At 39.7% G+C, this 20,594-nt stretch overlaps 1 pseudogene; it reads right to left on the reverse strand.

Moving 5' to 3' along the window:
• Nucleotides 12,936-13,879, reverse strand: LOC100519645 (annotated as a pseudogene).

Genomic DNA, 20,594 nt, shown 5'->3' on the forward strand with positions numbered 1-20,594 from the left:
AAATTGGGAAAGGTACTATCAAGGAATGCCCCACAGACATTTCCATCATCCCAATAGGAAACTTGGCTCCCATTAAGCAGTTACTATTTACTCTCTCTACTGGAAACCACCAATGAGCTTTCCTTCTCCATGGATTTACTTATTCTGGATATTTCACATAAATGGAGTCACACAAAGTGTGACTTTTGTGTCTGGTGTTGGGTTTGTGAGATGCATCCACATTGGGATATGAATTAATATGTCATTAATACAAATATTATTAGGAGGTCCTGCTGTGGTGCACTGGGTTAAGAATCAGACTGCAGCAGCTAGGGTTTAGAATGGTTATTTTCCTGATATTCAATTCCTCTATTCCTTTCTTAAAAATTTTCAATGGAGAATAGTTGTCTTAAAAAGTTGTGGTAACATCAGGTATACAGCAATTTAAATCAGTTATACCGATACATCTATCTGTTCCTTTTCAAATTCTTTTCCCATAGAGGTTATTACACAGGGTTGAGGAAACTTCCCTGTGATAGACAGTAGGTCCTTGTTATGTGTCTAGTTTATAGATAGTCATGTGTATATGTCAATTGTTCAAACACAAAGCAATTTCCACTTGAGAACTGCTTATTGCTTTCTCCTCATCATTTTTTTTCCTTCTTCAGCCACCCCCAACAGCATATGGAAGTTCCTGGGCCAGGGATCTGGACCTGGGACCTATGACCCAACTGCAACAACACCAGATCCTTAACCCACTGGGCCACAACAGGAACTCCTCCTCACCTCTTTTGAATACTTTGTTATTTTCATTGACTAAAATAATACTCAATAGTATATGCTACAGTAAAAAAAAATTTTAATACAGAACTTATAAAATAGAAGTTAAATGGACATCATCTTCATTTTCCTCTCATTTCTCTTTGGCAAATGGTATTAACACCATGGTGAGTTTCTGTCTAGATTCTTCTTTCTAAATCAGCATTTTCCTCCATAAAGGATCAGAGACAAACAAGCCTAAGGGATATTCGTCTGGTCTGGAAAAACACAGTGTCCCTGTGCACCATAATACTTTTGTACTTTAGTAAAGAACAGCAGCTGTGTGTACCATAAAGATTCCCCATGACCCAGAAACTAAACAATTATTACCTGAAACCTTTAGAACCTGCATGGGCCTGTGCCCATGCCGAGTTGCTAACTAGTTAACTATCACACACTCTCCTTAGGGTGGCAGCTTGCTTTCTGATAAGCTACGAGGTCCATACCAGATCATGCCCAGCCTGGTGGATGCCTGGAAGTGCTGCCTCTCCGGTTCCACCTTTACAGAGAGTAGCTGGCAGGGCTGAGCAGAGTAGTCATCCAAGACCCTAAGAGGGCACACACCTGCCCACTCCCCTGAGTGTTTCTGCCTCTCCCACCACCCCTGGTGAGAGGAGAGATGGACAGAAAAGAGAAGCTTGGGGGTTGCACTTACAGGTTCACTTCTACATGGCCAGGAGCAGTTCCTGAGGCTTGCCTTTGACTGAGGTCCCTCAAGGATACTGTAAGATATTTATCCCTGTGCCAAGCTCCTACCAGAGTGGCCTTGGCTTTTCAACACTTCAGGTCTCTAAACAACAACCTCTTTGTTGTTTAGAGACCTGAAGTGTTTAACAACAACAACAACAAAACCCACCAATGGCTATCACCTAGGTAACAGCAACAGGCACACTCTTAAGCACTTCCCTGACATTACCTCATAGACTCTTCACCACAGCTCTAGGCAGGAGGTACCCTTTGAACCTTCATGTTAACTGAGGTACAGGGAGGTCAAGTGACCTGCCTAAGGTCACACAGCCAGGAAGATACAGTGTGGGGATTTAATGCCCAACACCCAGGCTTGGGCCTTCTCTGAGTGGACATTCCAAAGTTCCCAAAGTAGTCAACATTGTGCAATTTCACTAAAAATAACTGTGATAGAACACAATCAATGTGACTTTTTCACCTATGAAAGTATACTATGTTAAAATGTGACAGTAATAAAATAAGTCGATCTAGTTTCTGGTGGGCAAACTCTTGTTAAACCAGTCAAATCTGAACCAGTCAAATCTGGAAATAATGTTTTGTATGTAACAAAACTACATATGAATAAGCGGCCACAAGCAAATTCATCAAGACACACCTTGTTATCCTATAGATTTCCTCTCATGTCTCACATATGCATTTTGTAAGAGTTCTGCCTTCATTTTGCATTACCAAGCACTATGTGTTAGAAGAGTCTTTTTTTTTGGCTTTTAGGGCTGTGCCCATGGCATATGGAGGTTGAGTTTTCCAGGCTAAGGGTTCAATCAGAGCTGTGGCTGCTGGCCCACACACAGCCATAGCAACATGGGTCCAGGCTGTGTCCGCAACCTACACCACGGCTCATGGCAATGCCGGATCCTTAAACCACTGAGCAAGGCCAGGGATGGAACCTGCATCCTCATGAATACTAGTCAGATTTGTTTCTGTTGAGCCATGATGGGAATGCCTAGAAGAGTCTTAAATGTTGGAACACATCACTAGAAACACATCACTAATTAAAGAACCAGGCCTTAAATATGGAAAATAAAGCTAAAAACCAGTGTATTTTAAAATATAAGAAAACGTTTGTATTGATCAATCTAATCTAAGCTCATGGCAGCACTTCTTTCAATAGCCAAGACATGGAAACAGCCTAAATGTCCATCAATAGAGGAGTGGATCAAGAAGATGTGGTACATATACACAATGGAATATTACTCAGCCAGTAAAAGAACAAAATACCAGCATTTTTAGCAACATGGATGGATCTAGAATCTATAATGCTAAGTGAAGTCAGCCATACCATGAGACATCAAATGCTGTCACTGACATGTGGAATCTGAAAAAAGGACAGACTGAATTTCTTTGCAGAACAGATGCTGACTCACAGACATTGAAAAACTTTTGGTCTCCAGAGGAGACAGTTTGGGGGGTGTGGTGATGTGCTTAAGTTGTAGGGTGGAAATCCTGTGAAATCAGATTGTGATGACCATTATACAACTACAGATGTGATCAATTCATTTGAGTAATAAAACATTTTAATTTTGTTTTAATTTAAAAAAATAAAAAAATTAAAGAAGAAAATGTTCATAATGATTAAGATTGTTCTTTTATAAACAATAAGTGGTCAAACTGATGTCAAATCAAATTTGAAAATGAGAAATCAATATTCATCAGCAATCAAAACCAAGCTGGTTCAGTGGGGTGGTATTTAAAAATTTTCCCAAAACTTCCTAGACTCCCAACAGCTGTTCACATCAGTAATACAAGTCCCCTAAAGTTTATTATTTTATTTAAGTTATGTTTGTTATGCTAGGAATTCCTTTTATATATTTTCCACACTTCCTGTGTTTTGCTTTAAGTTTTCAAATGCTGGAAATCCTTCGTATACATACAAACAAGCTATCAATCCTTTTGTTTATGATGTTCAAAGTATAAAAACTATCATAAAAAGAGAATATTCCTGCTGCATAGCAAAGAGAACTCTATCTTGTCACTTGTAATGGAATATGATACAGGATAATGTCAGAAAAAGAATCTAGGAGTTCCCGTCGTGGTGCAGTGGTTAACGAATCCAACTAGGAACCATGAGGTTGCGGGTTCGGTCCCTGCCCTTGCTCAGTGGTTAACGATCTGGCGTTGCAGTGAGCTGTGGTGTATGTTGCAGACGCGGCTCGGATCCCGTGTTGCTGTGGCTCTGGCATAGGCCGGTAGCTACAGCTCCGATTCAACCCCTAGCCAGGGAACCTCCATATGCCGCGGGAGCGGCCCAAGAAACAGCAACAACAACAACAACAACAACAAGACAAAAAGACAAAAAAAAAAAAAAGAAAAAGAATCTAGATATATATACATACATGTATGACTGAGTCAATTTGTTGCACAGCAGAAATTGAAAGAACATAGCAAATCCACTCTAATAAAAAATGTTTAAATATAAAAGGAAATTTTTTAATTAAAAAGTAAAGCAAGAGAGATACCAAACATACATATGTAGAACAGAAAATCAGGTCGAGAGAAAAATAATAAAAATTATAGTAGATGATCACAAAAAACTTTATATTGAATTATTTAAAGTATCAAAAATATGACTATCTAGAAAAAGTTACTATGAAGTATCAGAAATCATTCTGATAATAAATGAACTATACTTGTGAAACTGAAAAATTAGTAGAGTAGCACAACCCTTTGAGGGGAGCCACATAGCCTTTAAAAACTCTTCTGAAAATACTAAAACTTCCCTAGGCTTTAATTTTATGATATGACATAACAATAATACAAAGACCTGTCAAAGACACTACAAAAAAGATAATTAAAATGAATTCTATGTGGACAAGAAGTGAGTACCCTGAGAGTTGAGAAAGGATTAATAATTCAGAAATCTATTGTAGATTAATAAATGCATACCTCACACAAAGAGATACATTCTGCAAAAAAAAGACAACTCCACTTAACAAAATTTAAAATCAAAATCATACATAAATTTAAAAAATGCTTCCAAAGAGCAGGGGGTTACAGCCCAAGGTGTGTGGTGTGAGGACCACTTGTAGTACATAGAGAAAGAGAAGCGATTTCCCTAAATGATAAGGAAGATCTAGCACAAACGAACAGACAGTGTCAATACCTGAAATGTCAGTCAAATTACCAAGGAAGTTATCAGTAATATCAGAGTGTCTAGGCTCCACATCAATTCCCTTTAATTCACTCTAGAGTCTGGAGTCCTCTTAGCAACCACAAACCTAAAATCGGTAGGATTTTTTTTTACTAGACCATCTTAGCCACTACTCATTTCCCTGTCCCTGAAGTTATTTCCTGCTCACAAAAGCCCTTTACATGTGAACATATACACACCCCTCTTTCTGAAAGCATGTACTAAGCCCAAATGAGTCACCCAGATGACAGCACCGAAGACGAATCTGAAGTCACTGATGGATGGATGGAAGGATGCATGGGGAGAGATTGCCAGAAAGAAAGTTGGTATGAGATCCAAACAGACCTGGGATTAGCAAGGTGACAATATACTTCTTGGTCTGGGGTGGGTGAGCTGGGAACACAGGGACATTCAAGGAGCATTTATCCTTTCAGGGGCATCCAGGGTTGAATTCTCAAAGCTCCTAATTAATGTTCCTAAGGTGACTCTATTTCTAAACAGCCTAGCTCTTTAAGGGAGAGAGAACCATTGTGAAATGGTAGCTAGGACAATTCTATTTCCATGTGGGGAGTTTGGGGACAGTGAACTTTTTTCATGGTGGTGGTTCTCTCCTTAGGGATGATGTCATGGTTCAGGATTCTCTCTGAACTATATCCTGTTAGAACGTGAACTGTGTGTTCTTTGCCAGTCAAGAGCTTTAAATACAATTGTATAGGGCCTGCTACATCTCTGACAGCACCTTAAATCAAAGACTGCCCCTATCAGATAAAAATCTAATAATACATGATGCTGTTTAAAAAAACCTTATTAATAAAAACACTGAGGGGAAGGATGGAATGGGAGTTTGTGATTGGCATATGCACACAGTGGTATATGGAATGACTGGTCAGTGGTGAAAGAGAATTCTACCCAAAATTCTGTGATAATCTATGTGGGAAAAATCTGAAACAGAATGGATATATGTGCATGTGTAACAGAATCACATTGTTGTACAGCAGAGATTACCACAGGTTTGTAAGTCAGCTATACTTCCATTTAAAAATGAAAAAAATTAGGAGTTCCCATCATGGCTCAGTTGTTAGCGAATCCAACTATGAACCATGAGATTGAACGTTCCATCTCTGGCCTTGATCAATGGGTTAAGGATCCAGCATTGCTGTGAGCTCTGTTGTAGGTCACAGATGAGGTTTGAATCCTGTATTGCTATAGCTGTGTCATAGGCCAGTGGCTACAGCTCTGATTCAACCCCTCCCTGGGAACTTCCATATGCTGCAGGAGTCGTCCTGCAAAAGCAAAAAGACAAAAACAAATAAATTAAATTAAATTAAAACTTCAAAATTTTAAAAATAAAAAATGAAAGAAATTAAAAAATTAAAATATTGGAGTTTCCCTGGTGGTTCAGTGGTAACAAACATGCCTAGCATCCATGAAGACTCCTGTATCATCTCTGGCCTCACTGAGTGGATCAGGGATCTGGCATTGCCAGGAGCTCTGATATAGGTCACAGATGCAATTCAAGTCCCCCATTGCCATGGCCGTGGTGTAGGCTGGCAGCTGCAGCTCCTTTGGAACCTTAGCCTGGGAACTTCCATATACTGTGGGTTCAGACCTAAAAATAAATAAAAAAATACATACATACATACATAAATAAATACATAAATTCATACTGAATGCCACACTCTTTATCATGATTAGCTCATTTATTAATAACCCTGACATAAAGGTTATGATTTATGTTTCAGAGATGAGTAACAGAGTAGAGAGAAATGGACCACTCATCAAATCTTAGTTACTTCCCAAAAGCCCCATGTCCCAATACCATCACATGAGGGGGTAGAGTTTCAACACAAATGTTGGGGGCCCAAACATTCAGTCCAGAATAAATATGCATGGGGCAATGCGAGCTTTTATTGAGAATGTGAAGGGCTGTTACTTAGGCCAATGTTATGTTTGTTTCCAGAGAGATCTGAAATACAGAATAAGGTCTATGAGGCACTCACAGACTAGATTCATCTTTATTCCCCAAAACAGTCCTTGGCCTCAATGGACAATAAATAAATTTTGCCATTCTGTTGAGTGAATTGATGACTATCTTGATATGTCTAACCATTAGGTAGAGGAGACAAAAAATGAACATTTGTGCAGAGAAAAAGGGAAACAAGAGTCGAAAGAAGGGGGATTAAGATGGCAGAATAGAAGGACTGGAGCTCAACTTCTCTCCTAAAAACAACAAAATTCACAAGTAAACACTGAGCACTCTTCACCCAAATGGACCGGAACCCTTAAAAAGGATACCCTACTCCAGAAGAAAAAGAGGAGGGCACATCAAGAGATAGGAGGGGTGATTGTGTGATATAAAAAACCCCATACCTCCTGGGTGGGAAGCCCCACAGACTGGAAACTAACTGGTTCACAGAGACTCACCTACAGGAGTGAGAGTTCTGAGCCCCACATCAAACTCTCACGTGTGGGGATCTGGCATGGGGAGAATGAGCCCCGGAGCATCTGGCATTGAAGGCCAGCGAGGCTTGTGTGCAGGAACTCAACAGGACTGGGGGAAACGGAGACCCCATTCTTAAAAGGCACACACAGACTTTCACGTGCACTGGGTCCCAGGGCAAAGCAAAGTCTCCATGGGAATCTGGGTCAAACCTGACCACAGTTCTTGGAGGACATCCTGGGAAAAGAGGGGTGAATGTGGCTTGTTGTGAGGGAAGAACATTGAAAGCAAAGCTGCAGCAGCTGTGCCTTTCTCTGGAGGTGGCCATTTTGGGAAAATATGGCCCCACCCTTCTCAGTCAGCTTCTGAGAAGCCTCAGGGCAAACAACAACCCAGGAGGGAAACAACCCCACCCCCCCATAAACAGGCCACCTTAAGACCCCTCAGGCACATGGCTGCCTCTAATCCCATCCAGAGACTCAGCCCCACCCATCAGAGCGATTAGAATCAGCTCCAACTACCAGTGAACAGACATCAGCCCTTCCCATCAGGAAGTCTACAGCAAGCCCCCTATACCGACCTCAGCCACAAGGGGGGCACACAGCAGAAGTAAGAGAGGCTACAACTCTATTATCTGTCAAAAGGTCACCACACCAAAAACCTATAAAAATAAAAGACAGAGGACTATAACTCAGATGAGGAAAAAAGGAAAAACCCCAGAAAATCAGCTAAGTGAGGAGGAGATTCGTAGCCTCCAGGAAAGAGACTTTAGACTGTTGATGCTGAAGATGAAGCAAGACATTGGAAATAAACTGGGGGCAAAGATGGATAACTCACAGGACACACTGACCAAAGAGATGCAAGATATTAAACTTAAGAAGAGATGCAAAATACAATAATTCGCTAGAAGCAGCCTACAACAAAATACAGGAGGCAGGAGAACAAATAAGCGAGTTGGAGGGCAGATTAGTGGAAATTATGAAGGCAGAACAGAAAAGAGAAAAAAGACTGAAAAGAAATGAAGAGAATCTCAGAGAACTCTGGGGCAACGTTAAACACACCAACATCTGTATTATAGGGGTGCCAGAAGGAGAAGAGAGAGAAGGAGACAGAAAAAAATACTCCAAGAGATAATAGCTGAAATATTCCCTAACATCGGGAAGGAATCACTCACTCAAATCCAGGAAGCACAACGAGAACCATATCAAATAAACCCAAGGAGGAACACCCCGAGACACATAGTAATCAAACTGACCAAAATTAAAGACATAGAAAATCTTGAAAGCAGCTAGGGAAAAGAAACAAATCACACACAAAGGAAACCCAATAAGGTTATCGGCAAATTTTTCAACAGAAACTCTGCAGGCCAGAAGGGAGTGGCATGATATACTTAATGTGATGAAAGGAAAAAACCTCCAACCAAGATTACTCTACCCAGCAAGGCTCTCATTCAGATTTGAAGAACTCAAAACCTTCACAGGTAAGCAAAACTGAGAGAATTCAGCAACACTAAACAAGCCTTACAACAAATACTAAAGGAACTTCTCTAGGCAGAAAAGAACAAGAGAAGAAGGAAAGAAAAAAGAGCAGCAAAAACAAATCCAAAGCAATTAATAAAATGGCAATAAGAACATACATATCAATAATTACCTTAAATGTGAATGGACTAAATGCCCCAACCAAAAGACATAGACTGGCTGAATGGATACAAAAATAAAACCCATATATATGCTGTCCTCAAGACACCCACTTCACTTCTAGGGACATATACAATTTGAAAGGGAGAGGATGGAAGAAAATATTTCATGCAAACGAGGATCAAAAGAAAGCTGGAGTAGCAATACTCATATCAGACAAAATAGACTTTAAAATGAAGAATATTTTAAGGGACAAAGAAGGAAATGGCATAATGATCAAAGGATCAATCCAAGAAGATGATATAAAAATTTTAAATATCTACACACCCAACACAGGTTCCCCACAATATATAAGGCAACTGCTAACAACCTTAAAGGGAGACAGTCACAATAACACAATCATAGTGGGGGACGTTAACACCCCACTTAAAGCAATGGACAGATCAACCAGACAGAAAATCAATAAGGAAACACAGGCCCTGAATGAAGCATTAAACCAGATGGACTTAATAGATATTTACAGGACATTTCATCCAAAAGTAACAGAATACACATTCTTTTCAAGTTCACATGGAACATTCTCTAAGATTGACCACATCCTGGGCTACAAATCCAACCTCAGTAACTTTAAGAAAATTGAAATCATATCAAGCATCTTCTCCCACCACAACGCTATACAACTGGAAATCAACAACAAGAAAAAAACCTGCAAAAAACACAAATACGTGGAGACTCAACAACATGCTACAAAACAACCAATGGATCACGGAAGAAATCAAAGAGGAAATTAAAAAATACCTGGCAGCAAATGGCAACAAAGATATGACACTCCAAAACCTATGGGATGCAGCAAAAGCATTTCTAAGAGGAAAAATAAGAGCCCACCTCCGGAAACAAGAAAAAGCTGAAATAAACAAGCTAACTTGACATCTAAAGCAGCTCGAGAGAGAACAGACAAGACCTAAAGTTAGCAGAAGGAAAGAAATCATCAAGATCAGAGCAGAAATCAATGAAGTAGAAACAAAGAAAACCATAGAAAAGATCAATGAAACGAAAAGATCAACAAAATTGATAAACCCCTAGCCAGACTTCTCAAGCAAAAAAGAGAGAGGACTCAAATCAATAAAATTAGAAATGAAAAAGGAGAAGTCACAACGGACATCACAGAAATACAAAGGATCATAAGAGACTACTATATGCAACTACATGCCAATAAAATGGAAAACCTAGAAGAAATGGATGAATTCTTAGAAAAGTACAATCTTCCAAGACTAAACCAAGATGAAATAGAAAAGATGAATGGACCTATCCCAAGAACCAAAATTGAAACTGTGATTTAAAAACTTCCAACAAACAAAAGTCTAGGACCAGATGGCTTCACAGGCGAATTCTATCAAACATTTAGAGAGGAGCTAACACCTCTACTTCTGAAATTACTTCAAAAAATTGCAGAGGAAGGGATACTCCCAAACTCATTTTGTGAGGCCACCATCACCCTGATACCAAAACCAGACAAAGATTCCACAAAAAAAAAAGAAAACTACAGTCCAATTTCACTGATGAACATCGATGCAAAAATCCTCAACAAAATCCTATCAAACCGCATCCAATAATACATTAAAAGGATTATACATCGTGATCAAGTGGGATTTATCCCAGGGATGCAAGGCTTCTTCAATATCTGCAAATCCATCAGTGTGATACACCACATTAACAAACTGAAGAATAAAAACCATATGATCCTTTCAATAGACATGGAAAAAGCCTTTGACAAAATCCAACAACCATTTCTGATAAAAACCCTTCAGAAAGTGGGCATAACGGGAACCTACCTCAACATGATAAAGGCTATATACAACAAACCTACAGCAAACATCATTCTCAATGATGAAAAGCTGAAAGAATTCCCACTGAGATCAGGAACAAGACAAGGATGTCCACTCTCACCACTACTCTTCAACATGGTTCTGGAAGTCCTAGCCACAGGAATCAGAGAAATAGAAGAAATAAAAGGAATCCAAATTGGAAAGGAAGAAGTAAAACTATCACTATTTGCAGATGAAATGATGCTATACCTAGAGAATCCTAAAGACTACCAGAAAACTATTAGAGCTCATCCACAAATTTGGCAAAGTCGCAGGATACACAGAAATTGACGGCATTTCTATACACTAACAATGAAAGAGCAGAAAAAGAAATTAGGGAAGCAATCCCATTGACCATCACATCCAAAAGAATAAAATACCTAGGAGACAAACCTACCTAAAGAGACAAAAGACCTGTACTCTGAAAACTATAAGCTACTGATGAAAGAAATCAAAGATGACACAAAGAGATGGAAAGATATACCATGCTTGTGGATTGGAAGAGTTAACATTATCAAAATGACTAAACTACCTAAGGCAGTCTACAGATTCAATGCAATCCCTCTCAAATTACCAAGGACATTTTTCACAGAACTTGAACAATGTATTTTAAAGTTTGCTTGGAAGCACAAAAGACCCAGAATAGCCAAAGACATCCTGAAAAAGAAAAATGGAGCTGGAGGAATCAGGCTCCCGGACTTCAGACTATACTACAAAGCAACAATCATCAAAACCACATGGTGCTGACACAAAGACAGAAACATAGATCACTGGAACAGAATAGAAAGCCAAGAATGAAACCCACACACCTACAGCCATCTCATCTATGACAAAGAGGCAAGAATATACAATGGAGAAAGGACAGCTTGTTCAATTAGTGGTGCTGGGAAAACTGGACAGCCACATGGAAAAGAAGGAAATTAGAACACTCCCTAACACCATACACCAAAATCAGCTCCAAATGGATTAAAGACCTAGATATAAGACCAGACATTATCAAACTCTTAGAGGAAAATATAGGCCAAACACTCTCTGACATAAATGACAGCAACATCTTCTCATATCCACCTCTCACAGTATTGACCACAAAAACAAAAATAACAAATGGGACCTAATCAAACTGAAAAGTTTCTGCACAGCAAAGGAAACCCTAAACAACACGAAAAGACAACCCACAGAATGGGAGAAAACCTTTGCAAGTGAATCGACTGACAAGGGATTACTCTCCAAAATTTATAAACACCTTCTGCAGCTCCATACCAAAAAAACACACAACCCCATCCAAAAATGGGCAGAAGATCTAAACAGACTGTTCCCCAAAGAAGACATACAAATGGCCAAGAAACACATAAAAAGATGTTCAACATCCCTCATTATTAGAGAGATGCAAATCAAAACCACGATGAAGTACAACGTTACACCAGCCAGAATGGCCAGCATCCAAAAGTCTACAAACAAGAAGTGCTGGAGAGGGTGAGGAGAAAAAGGAACCCTAGTATACTGGTGGTGGGATTGTAAATTGCTGCAACCACTATGGAAAGCAGTATGGAGATTCCTCAGAAAACTAAACATAGAAGTAGCATTTGATCCAGCAGTCCAACTCCTGGCATCTATCCAGAGAAAACCGTGACTCGCAAAGACACATGAACTCCAATGTTCATTGCAGCACTATTTACAATTGCCAAAACATGGAAACAACCTAAATGTCCATCAGTAGAGTGGATCCAGAAGATGTGGTACATATACACAAGGGAATATTACTCAACCATTAAAAAGAACAAAATACCAGAATTTTTAGCAACATGGATGGACCTAGAAACTATCATGCTAGGTGAAGTCAGCCATAGAATGAGACACCAACATCAAATGCTTTCACTGACATGTGGAACCTGAAAAAAGGACAGACTGAACATCTTTGCAGAACAAATGCTGACTCACAGATATTGAAAAACTTATGGTCTCTGGAGGAGACAGTTTGGGGGGTGGTGGGATGTGCTTGGGTTGTGGGATGGAAATCCTGTGAAATCAGATTGTTATGATCACTATACAACTACAGATGTGATAAATTCATGTGAGTAATAAAAATAAATAAATAAATAAATAAATATAGATCTCCTAAAGAAAAAAAAAAGTCACAAAAGGAAGTTCTTAGGAGCACCTGCTTTTGGAGGTGAAAACATGAAAGAAACTTAAGCAATGGTATTTTGGAAGAAAAGGGACAAGTCACAGGCTCTGTGAAAGCATAGATTCGGTACTTCTGACTGATGGGGATTTGACTCCTGCTTCTATAGTAACTCCCCAGTTGTAGCATCCATGGCTCGTCACGAGGGGGAGAAAGACCTGCTGACAAATGCTCTCAGGGCCCCCTGCATGTCCCTGTTCCTCAGGCTGTAAATGAAGGTGTTCAGAATGGTGTACATCACTGAGGCAACTGTCCCCTTTGAGGAGGACGGGGAGAAGGCAGAACTGAGATACACTCTTACCCTGAAACATACAATGAGGAAATGACCATTACGTGAGACCCACAGGTGGAAAATGCTTTGTACTTCCCATCCACTGAGGACATTTTCAATATGGAGGAAATAATCCTAGAGTAGGAATAAAGGACCCCAGTCAGTGGAGGAATACCCAGCAGACCAGTCACAGAAAACAGTACAATGTAATAGCTGAGAGCATCAGAACAGGAGGACTGGAGCACCTCAGTCAATTCACAGAAGAAGTGGGGAATTTCAATGTGTGTGCAGAACGAGAGACACAGCACCATCAGACTGTAGAGGAGGGCAATTAGGAAGCATAGAGACAAAGAGACTAGAGCCAGCAGGCAACAAAGGTGTGAGTTCATCATGATCACGTAGTTAAGAGGGTGACAGATGGCCAGAGGGTGACAGCTGGCCACAAAGTGGACATAAGCCATCACAGTCAGGAGTAAGTGGTCCAGGTACAAAAAGACCAAGTAAAAATACATCTGGGTGATGTAGCCTCCATAGGTGATGGCTTTGTTGGCTGTCTAGATGTTCACCAGCATTTTGGGGATGATGGTGAAGTTGAAACAAATATCAGAAAAGGAGAGGTGGGAGAGGAAGAAGTACATGGGGGTGTGGAGGCGGGAGTCAGAGCTGACAGCCAGGATGATGAGCAGGTTCCAAAGCACGGAGACCAGGTACATGGGCAGGAACAGCCCAAAGAGGAGGGGCTGCAGTTCTGGATCCTTGGAGAGGCCCAGGAGGAGGAATTCCAAGACACCTGTTTGGTTCCCTGCATCCATGGAGCAGATAATTCTGCCAGGTAAGCAACAAAGCCATGTGAATTAAAACAAACATATGGGAGTCCCCAAATATGAAAATGTTTCATCCTATTAATGACACCTCAGAAAAAAAAATACACACACACACACATTTTTGACCAAGAATCACACTCTGAGTGGATTATAAACACCATTATCTTACTGATGTATCATGTGGGGGAAAACCTATTCCGCTCTTCTGACCTTTATCACAAATTAGCCATTGCCTCGATGTTAATAGACCATCAAGCTTCATGATGTGGGTTGCTGTCACAATAATACTTCTCTACTTTGGCAAAGAGCAGCTGTCTTGTGTACCCTAAGTGTTCCCAATGGCCCAGAAACTAAAGCATTATCCCCTAAAACTTCAGAACTTGGGTAAGTCCATGCCCACACCGGGACATAACTACTTGAATATCACACACTCTCCTTAGGTTGGCAGCTTGCTTCCTCGCGATGCACAGTGTCCATTCCAGATCACACCCAGCATGGTAGATGCCTGGGATAACTGCCTCTCAAATTCAACCTTTGCAGAGAGTACCTGGCAGGGCTGAGCAGAGTAGGCATCCAAGACCCTGAGAGGGCACACACCCTCCCACTCCCCTGAGTGTTTCTGCCTCTCCAACTACCCCTGCTATGGCAAGAGATGCACAGGAAAATGAAGCTTGGAGACTGCCTTCCAGGTCCACCTCCACTTGGCCAGGAGCAGCTCCTGAGGTGTGCCCTTGACTGTCTCCCCTCAGGGATGCTGTAAGATGTGCCAGGCTCCTACCACCATGGCCTTGGCATGTCTGGCACTTGAGGTCTATAAATAATAGACAACTTGCTTCTGGCCTGACACAACAATGGCCATCACCTAGGTTACAGTAACAGACACTCTTTTAAGCTCCTTCCTGATATTACCTCATTTAATCTTCACTGCAGCTCTAGGCAGCTGCTACCATCTGAACCTCCATGTTAACTGAGGTACAGGGAGGTCAAGTGACCTGCCTAAGGTCACACGGCCAGGAAGATACAGTGTGGGGATTTAATGCCCAGCACCCCGGCTTGTGCCTTCTATGGCTGGACATTCCAAAGCTGCTGAAGTTCAACACTACAAAATTTCAATAACAATAACTGTGGCAAACACAACCAAAGTGACATTTCTCACCTCTGAAAGTACAGTATTATAAAATATAACAATAGACAATTATGATGGCCTCATTTCTGGTGGAGTACCTTGTGAAACCAGTTTCAGCCTGAAAGAGTCAAATATGGAAATAATATTTTATGTGTAACATAAGTACACATGGATAAGTGGCCACAAGTAAATGTATGAAGATATAAATTGCTATCCTATGTGTTTCCTCTCAGGTCATGTTATCCACATTTTGTAAGATTTCTATCATCATTTTGCATTTCCTTTTAACCAAGCACAATAATTTAGAAGAGTTTTAAAAGTTGTAAATATTGGAACAAATGACTAATAAATCTAATGAAAAATCCGGTATAAATATTGAAAGTAAAACCATAAATGAATGAATTTTTACAAACAAGAAACTGTTTATAGTGATTAATCCAATTTTACTCTTTTATACACATTAATTGGTAAAATTGATCACAAATCAAAAAAAAAAAAAAATAAGGCCACACCTGTGGCATAAGGAAGTTTCCAGGCCAGGAGTCAAATCAGACCTGCAGCTGCTGGCCTACACCACAGCCACAGCAACACCAGATCTGGAGTACTGTCTCTGACCTACACTGAATCTCACTGCAACGCTGGGTCTTGAACCCACTGAGTGAGACCAGGGACTGAAGCCACTTCCTCACTGGATACAAGTTGAGTTTGTGACTACTGTACCACAAGGGCAACTCCTGGCAAATCCAATTCTACACTGAGAAATCAGGAGTTTCCCTCCTGGTTCAGCAGGATGAGAACCCAACCTAGTGTCCAGGACAATGAGGGTTCAATCCCTGGCTCACTCAGTGGGTTAAGGATTCAGCATTTCCCCAAGCTGCAGTGTAGGTCACAAGATTTGGCTCAGAACAGTGTGGCTATGGCTGTAGTGCAGATGGGCACCTGCAGCTTTGATTCAACCCCTAGCACGGGAACTTCCATATGCCTTTCAAAGGAAAACTGTTGAAATAAAAACACAAAAAATAAACATGAGAAATCAAGATTCATCAGCAATCAAAACCATGCTATTTCAGCAGGATGGCATATTCCCAAAGCTTCCCCAAATCCCATCAACTATTCCAATCTTTAATACATCTTCCCTAAAGTTTATTATTTGATGGAAATGATTTTTCTTATGCTAGGAATTCCTTTAACATTTTTTTCGCACTTCCTTCACTCGGCCCTAAATTTTCCAATTTAGAAATCTTTCATAGGCATTTGCTGAAACTATCAATTGTTTAATGATGTTCAGAGTAAAATGACTAACAAAAACAGAGACTTCAAGCATATAATATGAAAGATATATGGAATAGAAAACCAGGTGGAGAGAAAATAAGAAAAATTATGAGATGATCACAGAAAATATTTGTTTAAAATATTTGTAAAGAATATTTGTTTAAAATATCAAAGATAGATGATTTTCCAGAAAAAAATATGAAGTGTCAAAATTTATTCTGATAATAAATAAAATACATTCATTTACAGGAAAATATTAGAGTAACAAAACTCTTGGGGGAAGCACAAGGCCTTGACAAACCCTTCTGAGTATAGTAAAACTTTTCTAGGCATGATACTACATGTCAATAGTACAAAGAGCAGTCAAATATACCACAAAAAAAGGAAAATAAGGGAGTTCCTCTCATGGCTCAGCAGAAACAAATATGACTAGGATCCATGAGGACACAGGTTCAATCCCTGGCCTTGTTTAGTGGGTTAAGGATCTGGCATTGCATTGAGCTGTGGTCTAGGTCACAGATGCAGCTCAGATCCCTCATTGCTGTGGCTGGGGCATAGGCCGGTAGCTACAGCTCATTTGACCCCTATCCTCAGAACTCCCATATAGGGGATGTCCTAAAAAGACAAAAAATCTTTAGGATTTTTTCATAGAACCTCTTACCTGGAGTTACTTTGCTGCTCACAAAAGCCTCTTCCCTGAGCATGAATACACACTCCTCTTTCTGAAAGCACTTACTAAGCCCAAATGGATCACCCAGATGACAGCAGGGAAGAAACCCTGGTTGAGCTGATGGAGCGAAGTATGGATGGTGAGAGATCTCTAGAAAGAAAGTTGGTTTGATCCAAACAGACCAGGGGTCAGCAAGGTGACAATATTCTTCATCTTGGTCAGTGTGCTGGGAGCACAGGGACAAATATGGAAGTTTATCCTTTCAAGGACATCCTGGTTGAATCCTCAAAGTGCCTAATTAAATACATGTTCCTAGTGTGACTCTATTTCTAAACAGCATTGGCCCTTGGAAAAGAAAGAACATAATAAAACTGGAAACTATGACTGACAATTCTATTCCCACATGGAAGTTTAGAGACAGTAATTTTGTTTTCATCTTGGCAGTTGTCTCCTTGGGGTTGATGTCACAGTTCAGGATTCTCTCTGAAAAATATCCTGTTAGAATCTGAACTGCATGTTCTTTGCCAGTCAAATGCCTTAAATACAATTGTATAGGGCCTGCTACATCTCTGACAGCACCTTGAATCAAAGACTGGCCCTCTCAGATAAGAATCTAATAATACATGAAACTGTTAAAAAAACATTAATACAAATAGTGGGGGGAAGGATGGACAGGGAGTTTGGGATTGGCATATGCACAGAGTGGTATATGGAATGATTGGCCAGTAGTGACAGAGAATTCTACCCAGTATTGTGATTATATATTTGGCAAGACTCTGAAAGATAATGAATATTTGTACATGTATTACTGAATCATATTGTTGTACAGCAGAAATAATCACAACACTATAAGTCCACTGTACTTCAACAAAACTTTAAAAGTGAAAAAAATGCATTTAAAGTGAAATAAATGGAAAACATTTGTAGTAGGAAAATCAACATTGCTATATATTAAAGACACCTATTTCCCCTACACGGCATGTAAAATCAAAATAGAAGAGAATCAACAAAGCCAATAAGTTCACTTTGGGAAAAAAATTAAAAATAAACAAAGAAAAATGAAAAAAAAATAATAGGGAGTTCCCATCAGGGCTCAGTGGTAACAAACCCAGCCAGTATCCATGAGGACTTGGATTCAATCCGTGTCCTCGCTCAGTGGGTTGAGGATCCAGCATTGCCTTGAGCTGTGCTGTGGTCAAGATGATGCTTGGATATGGCATTGCTGTGGCTGTGGTGAAGCCTGCAGCTACAGCTCTCATCTGAGTCCTAGCATGGGTGGGAACTTCCATATGCTGAAGGTGCAGCCTTAAGACAAAAAAAAAAAAAGGTGCACATTATGGACACAAACACACTACTATGTAATTTTCATGAATACATAAGTAAGGAAAATGACTGGAAGCAAGTATCTTTAAGTGTTAATATTGGTTATTCTGAGAGGAAGATGTGCATACTTAATATAGTACTCTATATTTCTTTCTTCCAATTTTACAGGCAAGATCTCAAAAATTTAAATAAAAAAAAAGGAAAAAAAAAAAAAAAAAATCTGTCCAGGAGCAATACTTTTCTACTACTAATAAAATAAGTGAAGTTGCCTGAAAAATGTACCAAATATTTCAAATTGCTGTAAAATATTGCAGATATTTTCTACTGGTGTAATATATTACAATTTTTCTCATTGAATAAAAAATAAAATATGAAACTTTCTTTTTTTCTTTTGCCTCTTAGAGCTACACTTGCAGCATGTGGAAGTTCCCAGACGAGGGGTTGATTGGAGTTACAACTGCAGGCCTACACCACAGCCACCACAATGTGGGATCAGAGCCCAGTCTGCAACCTATACCAGAGCTCACAGCAACACTGGAACCTTAACCCACTGAGAAAGGCCAGGGATCAAACCCGCCTCCTCACAGATCCTAGTTGGGTTTGTGAACCACTGAGCCACAACGGGAGCTCCCAATATACAAAACTTTTAAAACATACATATAGAAAGTAAATAGGCAGATGTTCACAGTTACAACTTTGGAGTAAAAGAGCCAACATAAATAATTTTTGGCCTTTCTACATTTTAGTAAAAAGGCATTCTAAAATAAAATATGCATTTTAATTGTTTCAAATTAGAAAATAAAATTATGCTATTTTTACAAATATATCAATGAAAAATGCTTTACACATTAAACATTTACGAAAAGGAAGAAAATACTACAAAACCAATTTAAAACGAGGCAAAGGAACAAAAACTAGAGTTTATTGTGGTAAAAATAAACAAACTATCCATTTGATCAATAAAATGGAAGGGAAATGCTCAAACTGCTGGAAATTCTTATCAAGAAATGAAAACAGACTATACAAGTATGTCATCTAAGAATAATAAGAAAAGCAGGGAAATTTTTAAAGATGATCAATCTCATTTTTTTCTTTTTTTTTTTCTTTTTTTTTTTTTTTTTTTTTTCTGGCTGTGGAAGTTCTTGGGCCAGGGACTAAACCCATGCCACAGTGGTGAGAACACCAGATCCTTAACTGTGCCAACAGGGAACTGCCAAGATAATTTTAAGTAATATGCTATGAAGATTTGGGGATCTCATGGAAATCAATAACGTAGTAAAAATCAAACTACCAATATGTAGAATGAACCTAAAATAAAGGAAGCAATTAATAAAAATTAAAACTTACCTGTACCACCATATGATTTTATCTGATAGAATTAGTCATACTTTTTAGAAACAAATAAAAGACTTAGTCAATAAAAAATGATGAAGTCTGACACTGGTCATTCTTCTAGAAGAGCCAGTACAATAAATGTGGCAACTAAAGAGGTAGGATTCCTGGATCTCTTTCCAAGAAAAGCCTTGTCATTGAGGGTCAAGAAATCTGGTTCATGACAGCCTTTAGCTGTTACCACTCTCAGGATCTGCCTGAGCATTTTTTGCTTTGCTTGTTTCTTGTTTTCTCCAATTGTCAGAATTTTCTTCTGGTGTAGCTAGTGCAGCCTCCTTTTTTCTTAAGGTTATATTCCATTTATAGTTATTGTGAAATATAAGCTATATTCCCTGTGTTATACAGTAGATCCTCATAGCCTGTTTTGTTTTGGTTTGGTTTTTGGTCACCCCACAGCATATGGAGTTCCAGGGCCAGGAATCAGATATAAGCCACAGCTGCCACCTACACCACGGCTGTGCAATGTCAGATCCTTAACCCACTGCGCCAGACCCAGCATCGAGCCTGTGTGCCAGCACTGCAACAATGCCACAATCCCACTGTGCCACAGTGGGAACTCCTACAGCTTATTTTATACTTAATAGTTGGTACCTTTTCCCCCCATACCCCGCTGTTGACCCCTCCACTCCCCTCTCCCTACTGGTAACCACTAGTTTGTTCTCTGGATCTGTGAGCCTGCTTCTTTTTAGTTAGAGTCACTAAAAGTGTTGTATTCTCTAGATTCCACATATAAGGGATATCAGGCAGTATTTGTCATTCTACACGTGACTTATTTTACATAGCATAAGGTTAATGCCTGAGCTTTTGAAGCCACGCTCTTCCTGGGACCACAGGACCTGCTCATTCTACCTGGGGTGGGACTCCTCCAAAGGTGAGTCTGTGCTCCAGAACACCTCAATGACCGGGCCAACATTTTCTCA

This window comes from Sus scrofa, chromosome 2, assembly GCF_000003025.6.
Source record: "Sus scrofa isolate TJ Tabasco breed Duroc chromosome 2, Sscrofa11.1, whole genome shotgun sequence".
Taxonomy (NCBI): domain Eukaryota; kingdom Metazoa; phylum Chordata; class Mammalia; order Artiodactyla; family Suidae; genus Sus; species Sus scrofa.